Source organism: Ambystoma mexicanum, chromosome 6p, assembly GCF_040938575.1.
Source record: "Ambystoma mexicanum isolate Mex_15411 chromosome 6p, UKY_AmexF1_1, whole genome shotgun sequence".
NCBI classification, from domain to species: domain Eukaryota; kingdom Metazoa; phylum Chordata; class Amphibia; order Caudata; family Ambystomatidae; genus Ambystoma; species Ambystoma mexicanum.
In genome coordinates this window covers 584,205,860-584,220,290 of record NC_090935.1, presented here as the reverse complement: position 1 = coordinate 584,220,290, position 14,431 = coordinate 584,205,860, and positions in this window count along the sequence as shown.

Here is a 14,431-nt window from a genome sequence, read left to right as displayed (position 1 = left end):
ATCGCGCCTCTTCATGACTCGTACTTCTTGCTCAGCTTTAGCAACTGATCGAGAGTCATATCCTCTAGTAAGAAACCTCTGACGTATTATTGAGCATTCCTCATTGAAATCTCTCTTCAACAGGCAGTTACGTCTAGCCCTGATAAATTCACCTTTCGGAATGTTGGAAATCACAGTTTTCCTGTGACAGCTACTGGCATGTAGAACTGCGTTAACAGATGTAGATTTTCTGAATGTTTTGGTCACAAACTGATTGTCTGAAATGCTGATTGTAAGATCCAAAAAATTGATACTCGTAAAGCTGTATGTATGTGTAAACTGGATGCTCCAATTTTTTGAGTTAAGGTAAGTGACAAATTCATTTAAGCATTCAATAGAACTCTGCCGCACCAAGAACACATCATCAATATATCTCTTCCACATGTGAATATGTGGTTTAAAAGATTGGTTGGAAAAGACAATTTGTTGTTCGTAGTTATGCATAAAAATATTTGCAAGGGCAGGAGCATAGCTTGTACTTTTGGCTGATCACCATTGCAACCCTCTTTCCTCAATTAATGTTTTTTATTTATTTTTCTATTTCTCTTTATTAACCTGATATCCTTTGACAAACAATGCCGCACTCCATTGGTAATATGCTTTTTACTTTTTTTTTAATTCAAATGTATTTTCTGTTAACTTTCTATTCAATTGCTATGGCATTGTGGTTGTTATGATTTAAATTTGGTTGGTATACCCTACCTGCTCCATGTGTTTTGGGTCTGGGTTTTTGTTCTACTTTTATTATTGATTTTGGATTTGTGTAATCATTATTTTTATCAAAATTATGTCCAAGCAGCCTCAGTAGAAGAGCATGAAGCACGAAACACGTGTCAGGCTGCAACGTTGTTGATTCAAATCACTCAATATAATCAGCAAATTGTGCTTTCTATTTGATATTGTGTGCGCAGTGTGAGAGCAAACCCAGTCTTCCCCCATTTTTAGGGATCGCCTATATGTACCTAAGAAAGAATTACAACAGCATATTATTTCAAACTATCATGATTCACTGATTGAAGGGCATCCTGGGATTGCCAAAACCCTATCTAAGGTGAAAGAGAATTTTTGGTGGCCTACCTGGCATAAGGACATCATTCAGTATATTCAGTCCTGCGGTGTCTGCGCACAAAATAAATCACAGAAACAAAAACCATCTGGTCTCTGTTGCCTCGGAGAGGCCGGGCCAAAGGAGGACGCGCACACACGGAGGTTGGATCACACGTTCTTTATTCACCGTGTCTCCAACTCTAACTGGCGCTACGCGCGCCTTCTCCCATAATCCCCTTTCCCTTTTCTCCTCCCGCCGTGTCACATAACTCCGCCCCCACAATGGTGGGGGCAGCACTCTTTAACCCATGAGTGCTGGGCAACATCACCCCCGAACAATATATTCAAACATCGAGATCAACATTCTTCAACAAGTCTCATGGGTTTTCTTACAGTTCTTCGTGGCCTCTCCTCTTGATCACCTGCCTCTTGCAGTTCCGTGGTCCTCACTTCTCTGCTTGTCCCTCCTGGGTCTCCTCCTGGTGGGACCCACAAGTCGTCCTGCGGCTCTCGGGGCTCTGGAGAGGCCGAACGATATAGTGGCTCTGTTCCTACTCGCCTGGAGTAGTGTCTGAATTGTTGACAGTTCCTGGTGACAGCTCTGCTTTGATCCTCGGCCGTCACCATCGTGCCTTTCACTGCGGTTACTCTCATGGGACTTGGAGCGAACCGCGGATCTGTCTTTCTGGGTGTCGGTTGCTGGACAAGTACTTCATCTCCAATGTGGAAGTCTTGCATCACTGCGTGACGGCGGGCATCCGTCTCACATCTTGCTCTCTCTTTGGCTTCTGCATCCTTTCGGAGCACGTCCATGTCGAGCGGCTCCTCATCGGCAGGGTTGTACGGTATGCGGGTTCGTACTTTGTAGCGAAACATGAGCTCGGCTGGTGTCTTGTTGGTGGCTTCGTGAGGGGTGTTTCTGTAGTCCCGTAGAAGTCGGCACAACGCCTGGTGTGGGTCGACCGCTTCTACTCTGGCTCTTTGTCTCGTTTTCTTGATTGATGCCATGAATCGTTCGGCCATCCCATTTGCTTGCGGGTGGCGAGGAGTTATCTTCATGTGTACAAACCCTAGATGTTCTGCTAGTGTTCCGAATTCATGTCCACTGAACGGGGGCCCATTGTCGGATTTGACTGTTTTGGGGATCCCCCACTCGCTGAACACTTCTTCTACCGCCGCTGCTACTTGGGGGAATGCGGTGTTGGTGACCGTTTTGACGATTGGGAAACGTGAGTGTTCATCTATTATGAGCAAAAGGTAATCACCCTCTTCCGTGGGTCCATAGAAGTCCATGGCTACACGTTCCCATGGCCGTTCGGGTATCTGTGTGTGTTGGAGCGGGGGTGGATGTTCCGCGGGGGCGGTGCACTGACAGGCGTGGCAGTTCTTCACCCATTCTTCCACTGCCGCGTCCAGGAATGGGAACCAAACATGGCGCCTCAGCTGCCTCTTGGTGTTTTCTGCTCCTCTGTGACCCTGATGGGCCGTGCTTACTACTTCATTCCTGAGCGTGGTGGGAATGACGATTTTGCACCCTCTGAGGAGGATGTCGTTGTCCTTGTTGGCCAATTCGCTGTGTACCCTGGCCAGTCTTTCAATTTCTTGCTTGCACGCTCCTGGGTGTGCCAGCGTTGCTCTATGGTGATCTCTCCATTTGCCGGACAGTGTGAGGCTGATGGCGAGTGCCATGGTGGGGTCAGCAGCGGATGCGGCGGCCACTCTCTCCAAGGACAACGCCGGTGGTAGCGAGTTCGACGCTATGTACTGTATATAGGCGACGTCTCCCTCACGGGTCAGTGGGGCCCCCACTGGGTGACGTGACAGGTAGTCAGCGGGGTTAAGGTCGCCCCCGGGACGATGAATGATATCGTAGTCATATTCCTGTAAACGGATTCCCCAGCGCTCTATTCTTGGTGGCATCTTGGTGTGCGGGTTGTCAAACAGCGAGAGCAGGGCTTGGTGGTCCGTTATTAAAGTAAACTTTTTCCCAATGATGAAATCATGGAAGTGTTCACACGCCCAGACGGCGGCTAGGCTCTCTTTTTCCGCCTGGGAGTAGGCCAGTTCTGGGGTGGACAGGGCTCTGCTCGCGTATGCGACCACGTGTCTCGGGTGGACATCCGCCCCGCTCGTTTGTGCTAGGATGGCGCCAAGGCCCACCGGGCTCGCGTCCACCACGATTTCAGTGTGCCATGCGGGATTGAAGTACGCCAGGCGGTGTGCTTCCATCAGGGCCCGCTTGATGTCGGAGAAAGCCTGGAGGCATTCGGGAGTCCATTCAAACACGGTGTCCTTCTGGAGGAGTTTCCGCAGGGGGTCGGTGAGGGACGCGTAGTGCGGTATATACCGCGCGCAGTAGCCAGCCATGCCAAGAAATGAGCGGACGTCAGCAACCTGTCGTGGTTCCTCCAGTTTGGTGATGGTGTCGACCTTATCAGGATCCGGCAGCATCCCCTCGCTGGAAAAGATGTGTCCAAAGAATTTGAGCTTGGTCCTGCTGAACCGGCATTTTGCAGTATTGAGGGTGAGGCCTGCTTCTTGGAGTGCTGCGCATGTAGCAAGCAGGGCTTTGTCGTGATTCTCTTTCGACGAACCGAAAACAAGGATGTCATCACTGTAGTTCAGTGTGCCTTTGATTGGTCTGATCACCTGCCGGATGGCCTCTTGGAAGATTTCCGCGGCTGATGAGATGCTGAAATTTAGACGCCGATATCTGTATAGGCCATCATGGGTCGCGAATGTCGTGATGGGTCTGGATTCCGGGTGCAGCTCCAGCTGGTGGTATCCCTGGTTGAGGTCGAGTTTGGAGAACATCTGGGTGTTGTTCAGTTGTACGATCATGTCCTCGATGCAAGGGCCCGGGTGCCTCTCGCGCTGAATGGCAGTGTTTGCTACCCTCATGTCTACACACAAACGGATCTTTCCTCCTTCTTTTGGTACCACCACGAGTGGGGAGACCCATGGAGTCGGGCCCGTGGCTGGTTCAATGATGCCATCGGACAATAGTTGTTGGAGTGCGTCTGATACTGCCGCTTGTAGGTGGAAACCCACTCTCCGGGGTGTTGCGGTACTGGCCTCACTGAAGTGTCAATGTGTAGTCGGATGGGGGGGGCCTTGAGTTTGCCCAGCCCTCTGCAGAGGTTGGGGAAGTCTCTTGTGATGTCGGCCTGTGTGACCAGGTTCTGCATCTGGTAGCATGCGATGGCGCCAACTGTATCTTTCGCGTTCATGTCTTCGGAGGTCGCAGTGATGGAGTCTCCCGCCTTCACGTGTATTTCTATTAACCCCAAACGGGATGCCGTGTGGTAGCTGAGCAGGCATCGGCTTCTAGCAAGTGACCGGATGATGTGTACTGTTGTGTCTACTTTCCGGCCATTCAGGAGAAAACGTTGTGCGAAGCATCCTACTGTCGGTAGGGGGGTGGTGGCACCCCACTGAAATATCCTTGAGCGGGACTGTTGAAGTGCAGGTGGGTTCGGTATCATAGCATAGTCCTGTTCGCCCATAATGTTGACGGTAGCACCTGAGTCAATCATGAATTGGAATTGTCTATTCCCCATTTTGATGGGGATCTTCGGGGCTTCTCTGGCCTCTTCAGTGTCGAGTATGAGGTTGACAAACTCATCGTGGTCGTATGAGTCATATGGCATATCATATGCAGTTCCCTGCATCTCCTGGTAGAGAGGTTCAGGCCCATATTCTTCTGGCGGATGGTCATATTCATCAGTGAAGTATTTGGTCCGATCAGTCTGCTCTGGCTGAGGTGGGAATCCCAGCATGTGGTATTCGCCAATCGCTCTGACGTATCGCCTTTGTCCTTGGCTTTGTTGGTAATATCGGGGTTGAAAGTGTCTGGGAGGTGGCGGGCGGACAAACGTCCTGACTGGCGTTTGGGGTCTCGCGGGAGGAAATGGTACGCCTTCCCTGCACACCGAGTGGAAATGGCCTTCTCTTCCGCAGTTTGTGCATCGTTGAGACAGAGCAGGGCACGATCCCGCGTGCGGAAAAGACATCCCACAGCGATAACATTGTCTCTGTAGGCGGGGTGTTTGGACGTTTTGAGGTCTGTATGGCTGTGGCCCCCTGTCACCTGGACGAGATGGTTGTATGGTTGCGATCAGTTCCGCAGCGTCGTGTTTGGGGTTGTTCGGGCTGGCCATGGATGTGGCTTGAGCATCAACCCTCTCATGTATGCGAGCGAGCTCGCTCACTTCCTGGATGGAGAGGGGTTTCTTCAAGAGCTGTTTCTTGAGGGCAGGGGATAGGCAACCTTCAATGACCCTTAGTCTTATGGCTTCTTCCAGAGAGAATGCGTCGAATTGACAATTTGCACCCTTTACTCTTAGGCGGGTTATGAATTCATCAACTGTTTCCTGTGGCATTTGGGTGCACTTGTTGAACAGGTAGCGTTCGTAGTCGCGATTGACTTCTATGATGAGAAGTTTGTCTAGGGCTTTTATTAGGTCCTTGAAGGTGTTCTGTTCAGCTGCAGGAATCGTCTTGACCACAGTCTTTATCTCACCCCCTGCCAGATTAAGGAAGATGTCTCTGATGTTGGGGGAATTTCCATCCCCAGATCCCCTGACGTAATGCTGGAAGTCTTCCATCCAGTCAGTCCATCTGGGTCCTTTCGTGGCTTGTGGGGTCATGGTGAAAGGGGGTGGTAGTCGCAGTTGAATCGGCTGCACTACGTGAGCCGGCGTAGGCGATCCTGGATTGGACCCTGACGCGGAGGCTGGCGTGCTCATGGTGCCGGATACAATATATTTTTGGTGCTGTAGTTGGATAGCGGACTCACCGGCCTACGGCGGGTAGGGTGTCACAACAGGTGTCCAGAGCACTTCCCTGCACTGTGTTGCGCTGTGCCAGAGGCGTGTGGTGGTCCTGCGGGCTCCTTTGATTTACCTACGACTTTCTTGACTTTCCGGAGGAGTCGAGGAGAAAAGGATGTCTGTAAAATGAAAGGATGAGGCCTGGAGGCAAATTAGGACGTGCTGGTGGAGTACTGCGAGGAGGAAGAGGGCTTCCACTTGTGTGGGCCGCCGGAATGCAGGAGGAGGAGGAGGCCCCGCTGTTCAGGGCGAGAAGCGTTGGCGGACTGCCAGAGGAGGAGGCCCAGGGCGTTCCGGCCGAGGACATTGGCGGCCTGCCAACGGATTGATTGAAAAGGGCTTCCACTTGTGTGGGCCACCGGAATGCAGGAGGAGGAGGAGGCCCCGCCGTTCAAGGCGAGAAACGTTGGCGGACTGCTGGAGGAGGAGGCCCAGGGCGTTCCGGCCGAGGACGTTGGCGGCCTGCCAACGGATTGATTTATGTGCGCTCGCAGCGCGTCGGGTGGCGGAGAGCCAAAGGAGGAGCAGCGGAGCGCTGTGGAGGACTCCGTGGGCGCGTGAGGAGAAGCCTCATCGCCAGTGTTGCCTCGGAGAGGCCGGGCCAAAGGAGGACGCGCACACACGGAGGTTGGATCACACGTTCTTTATTCACCGTGTCTCCAACTCTAACTGGCGCTACGTGCGCCTTCTCCCATAATCCCCTTTCCCTTTTCTCCTCCCGCCGTGTCACATAACTCCACCCCCACAACGGTAGGGGCAGCACTCTTTAACCCATGAGTGCTGGGCAACAGTCTCCTACAACCATTGGAAATTCCTCCAGTTCCATGGCACACTCTTTCCCTTGACTTCATCACTGATCTACCTCCAAGCCAAGGGTTCAACACCATCCTTGTAGTTGTGGACTTATTCTCGAAGATGGCCCATTTTATTCCTCTCAAAGGCCTCCCAGACGCAGCCACTTTAGCAAAAGTGTTCCTGGAGGGCGTGGTTAAGCTGCATGGCTTCCCTTCGGTTCTGGTCTCTGATTGAGTCAGCCAGTTTGTTTCCAACTTCTGGAAAAAATGTTGTGCAATGGCGCAGATCGACGTTCGGCTATCTACCAGTCACCATCCCCAAACAGATGGCCAAACCCGAGAGAACCAATCAGACACTCGAGCAATATTTACGGTGCATGCTGCACCACGAACAAAGGAATTGGAAAGACCTACTATGGATAGCCGAATATGCATATAACAATTCTTTGCATTCAAGCATGGGACAAACACCCTTCTATACCCTTTATGGCAGACATCCACGTACCTCTGAACTCGACCTTCCAGCCAGCTTGGAAATGCCAGCAGTAAAGACTCTACACACAACCGTTACTCAGGCTTTCAAAAGGGCAAAGGAACACCTTATTCATGCCAAAGAAAAACAAAAGAGATTCGCCAACCAACACCGTAAAAAGGCCCCTGATTATCAAGTAGGAGACAAAGTTTGGTTAGCTGCTAAATTCGTACCCATCAAGGGAACCCGGACCTTTCATCCCAGATTCTTAGGACCCTATACCATTAAGGCAATTATCAACCCAGCAACCGTGAAACTGGATTTACCACCTAATCTACACATCCACCCGGTATTCCATGTGTCCCTCCTGAAACCAATGCAACCCGGCACACGGATTGGGACACCACCTAAGCCCATACTTGTTGACGGAGAACCAGAATTCGAAGTCAAATATATCTTGGACTCTAAATATTCTAGGACCAAGCTATATTATCTTATCGATTGGAAAGGATTTTGACCACAAGATAGATCCTGGGAGCCCAGTGAGAATATCCACGCACCACGTCTAATCAGGAAATTCCATAAGAACTTCCCAACCAAACCTGGGCCAGACAGAAAGAACACCATGGGAGGGGCCTTAGGGGGAGTGCTGTCACGACCCTCGCCCAAAACCCCTCTGGCCAACCCATTGGCCAGGTGGAGTCAGGACTTCGGCCTCTGGAGCCTGGCATCCTCTTCAAAAGCCCTCATGGGGCCAGTCCTGGCACCGATGGCGCCAGGCTCATACACCATGAAAAACAATGTGCTTGGGAACTACTTTATTGTATTGTCAGCCAACAAGGAGGCATCCACATAGCTTGGTTCTTAAGAACCAAGCTATGCGGTCTAGTGTTTTGGGTGTGGTAGCCTAGGGACTACTTTACCTGGACTACTTTGTTGGGGCTATTTAAACCACACCCGAGCAAGACAACGCGCTTCGCGTTACTTTGCAGCTTGCAATGTGACGCTCACCTTATCCAGCTATTCCCTTGAACCTCGGAGAAGCCGAACCTGCAAGGAGACAAAAGGAACTTCATTAGCAGCAACATCTTACCTGCAGTCTTCATCTTTAAACACCTGCAGCTACTGAGAACAGCTTCCTCGAATCTGCACGCCTCCCGGACAGAACGACCTGAAAGAGGAAGATAGAGGCAACATTAATGAAAGCAGTAGAGACATTTACAAATTACGAACTGCTCAAAAGGCTTACAAGGCTGGTCGCCTCTTGGCTGGAACCACTCCTGACATTCCACTCACGCTGAAGAACACTGCGACCTACAAGGAAGGAAAACACAGGTTAGCAAAGGCAAGTCTTCGCAGCGCTGCGCATAGCGCTTACTTACCACATCATAGCGCTCTTAATGCTCCATCATTTACCAGTGGGGCTCAACCAAGCGAGTTCCCAGCGCTGAAGCTCCACATACCTAAGGAAGAAAAAAGAGACATTTTAAACAAAGAAAGGCATGCAGGATTGCAACAAAACTAAAGAACAGCAATAAGACCTACCTGAACAATATAAAACGGGCCAGCATCAGTGAAGCAACTGGACTGCACTCACCCATGAAAGACCACGCCCCTGCAAAGAAGGCAGGACGGAGAGCACACCTAATTCTACCACAAGGTGAGGAAAGGGCTCCAGATGGACTGAAATCATACGGGGGTGGAGGGAGAATACTTACCCCAGTCGGTCGGTCTTGAACACAGTCCTCCTGTATTTTAAGGCAGAATCTTCCCCGTAGACCACATCAGGGCAAAGCTGAGAAGCATAGCAGTGAGTAACCCGGCTGGGTGGCGTCCCTGTGGATACCAGGTGAGCGTAACAGCTGGGGGTCCCATGTAGTGGGGGCTGCCTGCAGGCTGGGGTGAAAGGGGCTGGGGTGTTACAGGTGTTGTGGGCTGCCTGCAGGCTCGGGTGAAGGTGGCGTGGGGGTCCCATATAGTGGGTGTTACCTTCAGGCTTGGGGTGATGGGGGCTGGAGTGTGGGTGTCCCATCAGGAGGGGTCTGCTTCCTGTGGATTTGTGCTGGTATCGTGTGTTGTTTTGCAGCGAACAGGGTACGGATGGGGTATGCGCTGAGCCTCCACGCGATTTGGCAGGGGTGCGATTGGGGTATGCGCTGAGTTTACACGTGATTTGGCTGGGGTGCGGACAGGGTACGCGCTGAGTTTTCAAGCGATTACCCTGTCCGCACCACAGACAAATCGCATGTAGACTCAGAGCGTACCCCGTCCTCACCTCAGACAAATCGCGTGAGAACTCACTGCGTACCCCGTCTGCACCCCAGCCATATTGTGTGAAAACTCAGCACCTACCCCGTTCACACCCCAGCCAAATTGCGTGCAAACTCAGCACGCACCCCGTTAGCTCCCCAGACAAATTGTGTGGAAACTCAGCATGAACCCCGTCCGCACCCAAGCTAAATCGTGTGCAAACTCAGTGTGTACCCTGTCCGCACCACAGACAAATTGTGTGGAGACTCAGCACCTACCCCGTCCGCACCCCAGACAATTCACGTTGAAACTCAGCGCGTACCCGGTTCGCAACGCAGCCAAATCATGTGAAAACTCAGCGCGTACCCTTTTCCGCACCGAGTATTCACACGATTTGGCTGGGGGTGGGGGACTGTATGCTGATCCAGGGATGGCCTGGGGGCTTGAGCCATGTTTGGCATTTTACTTGCTTTTTACTGCGTGTGGGGGTGTGTTGGGGCATTACTGGAGCTGCTTGATTTTCCTTTCGGCGCGGCTAGTGATGCCTTGGGAAATCCAAGAATACCCGTGCCGCGCAATTGTTTCTTTGTGCCACGGCTGGCGCACGCTCCTTCTCGGCGCATGGTGCTTGCGCCTTTTCTGCGCTGGATTCTATGAATCGGGCCCAATATATATATACAATTATATACACTCTGTGTGGTACCAGTAATAGATGCACTAACTGCAGACAGTTTTAAATAGGCAGGTGATTTCTTAAGTGAGCTGTATCACCATAGAATAGTGAAGAAAGGCAGGTTAGTTGTGAACAGTGGCAGAATGATTTCTTTAGACTGGATATACAATTCTGTGTGAAAATCACCCAACCTGTAATGGAAAAGTTAGGGAATAACTTACCTTGTCTTTTACAGCCCAGTCCAATAATGTTCAATAACCTTCTGCTCTCTTTTAAAAAGGTTCTACCACCCCCAAAGTACCTGAGAGGCCACAGGAGAACAGGATCCAAGACGAATCTGGGACCCCTAGAGTACTCCTGAGGCTAGCAGATGCTCTTCCTCGTCACAGTACCTTTGGTGCCTTGGCAAGCAAAGTGGCAGAGTTTTTTGGTTTCACACGACGATTCTCTCCAAGCATGGACCCCCTTGGAAAAAGGAGCCACTGGGAAAAATTGAACCAAAGTCTTTCTGAAGTGCAGTAGTTTTACTCTTCGCTGAGCTTTCTTGTGGTAGAGGACTTCTCTGACTGTAGAAGGCCTGTGAAGATGAAACTTGCTGTGAGCTCCTTAAAGGCTTGGCAGATGAGAATAAGACCCCTGGTACCCTTTGATGACCACTTGCGGCGACAGGTGCATAGGTCCATTTTTGTGTCGGGTTTCGGAATATTGCAGTTTTCCACCTTTCGGTTCTTTGGGAGCATGGACATCTTGATGGCTTCTGGCGACCTGGTCTCAACCACTGGAGTGGACCATGGATCCTCACCAAGTCTGCACCCTCAAGGCGTTTTCGTTAGCTTCTGGTGGGGGGAAACCCATGAACAGACCTTCCTCTGCCTTCAGCGACTCTGAACCCTCTCCGGCGGAAGAAAGTGGTCAGTAATGTTGGTAAGGATGTCCCTTGAAATGTTCTATGGCAGTTTGGAGCTTTTGCAGCTCGGGGTGTCCAGCAGCACTATGCCAGGGTGCACCCTCTTCTGGGCGGTAGACAGCAACAGCTTCCAGCGGTCACAAAATGCACCTCCGGACCCTGGGTGACACCAATGGACTTCTTCGACTCGAGATGCTCAGGTACTCCTCTTCACGACAGTGCCGTAACACAAATTGCGGGGGACCCCTGCGAGCAATGCTGAGGTGGCTCCCCCAACTCAGCAACAAATCATGGATCGCTCCACACGGCCTATACTATCACGCTTGCATAATTCGAACAATGTGTTGTTGAAGGGGTATGCCACACACTGCACTAGGAGAAAGATATAAATATGTGTTTTACTGCAATATACAGCACACTTTCTGAGAAAAATTGGTTAAAAAGCCAGAGTGTTCGCAATGGTTTTGTAGAGTAACACCAATCCAATACATGCAACTCACCAACAGTGCACAAGAACATTAATGCTTTGCTATTAAAAATGCCATGCCACAATGAAAATATGTCCAACTGGCTGCACAATGTAGACGAGTGTAGACACGTAATAACATTACAGTAAATCATGCCAGGCCACATTTAGACATACCAAACTGGTTGCACCAAAATGCCAGTCGAAGCAATAACACTCATCAAGAAGAGAACACACGGGGGGGCGTGGCCAGCTGCGCGATGCAGTAGACGTGTCCTCCCGGAGCTCCCGCGACCGCGGCCCAACATCCTGCTACTTTCGACTATTTGCAGTGCTTGGGGGACCCCCAAGATACCCCCCCCAGTGTCCGACACCCTGGACAGTACCCGGGGCGAATTCCAGCCCGAAACGGTCAAGAACCACGGAGAACGCGGCGAAGAAGAGGAACGCCGAAGCGGCCCTGTGAGGGAAACAAGATGGCCGCCGGAGCGCGCTCTGGGTGAGAGGCGAGTCGTTTCTACACTCCCGGGGCCGGGGGGGACGGAGAGCTCGATGCCGCGAGGGAGGCTCGTGCACCCCTGAGGCGGCCCGCCGGTGAGTGCCCGCTGCTGCTACTGAGGGGCCCCTGCGCGGGACATGCCCCGAACTGCTCGGGAGACTCCGAACCCGCTGGACCCGATCTCATCCTGTGAAGCCAATACGGCCTTCGGCCACAACTCCTCCCCGAGCAGACATCTTGGAACCTGCTGGTCCGCCGCGCGGGCGGAACTACCCGGTGAGTCCCGCGCCTCCGGGAGGGTCTGCTGGCCTCCCCTCCCCCGAGAGATACTGGCTGACATCGCAGTGGGGTGCGCGGCCAGGCGACGCTTCAGTGACGGTTGGGGGTTTCGGCTGCAAGCGAAGGGGCCACTTGGATCTCTCCTGGCCCCCCCCCCCCTGGAACTACAAGTATTAAAGATTTAGCACTGGAGGGAAGGATAGACCGAGGGCCGACACCCGACTCTCTACGCCCTTCCCCTCCCCCCCCCTCCGACCGGCCTGCGCCCCCAGGTGTGGGCAACGTGCATAAACCAGTGCAACCGTCGGGGTTGGCCTGAACCAGTGTGAGAGAAGGCGCCCCGAAAAGCAGGAACCATGGGAAAAGACAAAATTAGAAGGCCAGCCACGCAAAACAGAATCGACCAATATACGGTTCCCCCATCGCAATCTTCTGACACTCCACTGCTGCCGTCGGTCGAAGGGGACTCTACATCGGGGCTTTCCCTAAGGGATGTTATGGCAGCCATAGCGGACTCCCGTTCATCGATGGAGCAGAAGATGGACGGAATTAGTCTCGATGTGTCCCTCCTCCGGCATGACCTGCAGAAATTATCGGCACGCACTGGGGAGGCGGAGCAGCGCATCTCCAACACGGAGGACGGGCTGCAAGCAGTACAACAACAGCTCCAAGGGATCACTGCCAAACTCAAGACTCTGGAAGCCAAAGTCGAGGAGGGAGAGGGCAGATCCAGGCGTAACAATATCCGCATTCTCGGCATCCCCGAGAAAGCAGAGGGCCCCTGTATGGAGCTTTTCTTGGAGCAATGGCTGACAGACCTGTTTGATCAACGATCCTTCTCTAAATTCTTCTCCGTGGAGAGGGCACATCGGATACCCACGGGCAGACCGGTGCCTGGTGCTCCACCGCGAACGGTGATAGCAAAACTACTGAACTACCGGGACCGAGACGCGCTGCTACACCTCGCACGGACCAAGGGCACGACCACATTCAATGGGTCCAAGATCGCCTTCTTCCCGGACTATACTCGAGAGGTCCAGAAAGCGAGGCAGTCCTTTGAGAAGCTGAAACGACAGCTGCAAGCGATGGGAGTCAAATACGGCCTGCTCTTCCCGGCCCAGCTGAAAATATATCACAAGGGCACAACAGTTCACTTTAACGACCCAAGGGAGGCATGGCGCTGGGCAGAACAGCATATAGAAGGGAACTGGTCGACGCCCCGGCCTAACAGGGACAGAAATCCTAGACCACCACCAGCACACCCTCCGGACCCGGGCCAGCCACCCTCACCAAACCAACCGGCGATGGCCGGAGACTGAACAAGATTGCTGTCACAGCAGGACTTCCCCCCCCCCCACAAGTGGGAGCCCGCCCGAATTGGTGTAGGAGAAGATGTGGGAAGTACCACAGCACTGCTATAAGTTGTCTATGTTATCAATAATGCGGCCCGCGGGGGCATCTCTTCCCCCCCTCTATCTGTTAATTTGTTCAAATGTTAATTGTATAAGGGTTTGTAAGGCTGTCACCTTACAGTGGGTAAGGATCAGCAATGTTGAGGCGACAGGTACTTCGTGTTGGGGTGGAGTATGGGGTGGGGGTGGGAAAGGAAAGTTTCATTGGGTTTATTGTTATCCCGGGAGCAACGCGTCACTGCCAGCTCCGGAGTTTTGTTGAAGTTGAAGATCATGGTAATGAGAGGCTACGAATAACTCAGGCAGCACATCACTCAATATTCACGGTACATATTGCAACACACCACTGTAGTCGAGGACGCCCTCCTCGGAATACACCTGATAAACCTCATGTGTGGGTCCTTGAATGGCAACCTTGCAACCCCGGTTGACCCCGACTGAACGTCCCAAGTCCTTCAAGGTGCTCACCTGGAATGTAAATGGGATGGGTTCGGCGATCAAGAGGCGCCTGATCAAACAACTTCTCAGTAGGCACTCCCCCGACGTGGCTCTGCTATCCGAAACCCACTTGGCGGGTTCAAATTGCCTATATTTCCAACGTACAAACTATAGAACGGCCTTCCATGCGGGATATACAATGGGATCCAGGGGCACCCTCATCCTCATACATAAACGTGTCCCTTTCACCATCCAAAACCTAGAACAAGACCCGCGGGGCCGCTATGTGATGATCCTAGGTACGCTTTTGAACATAAGGGTTG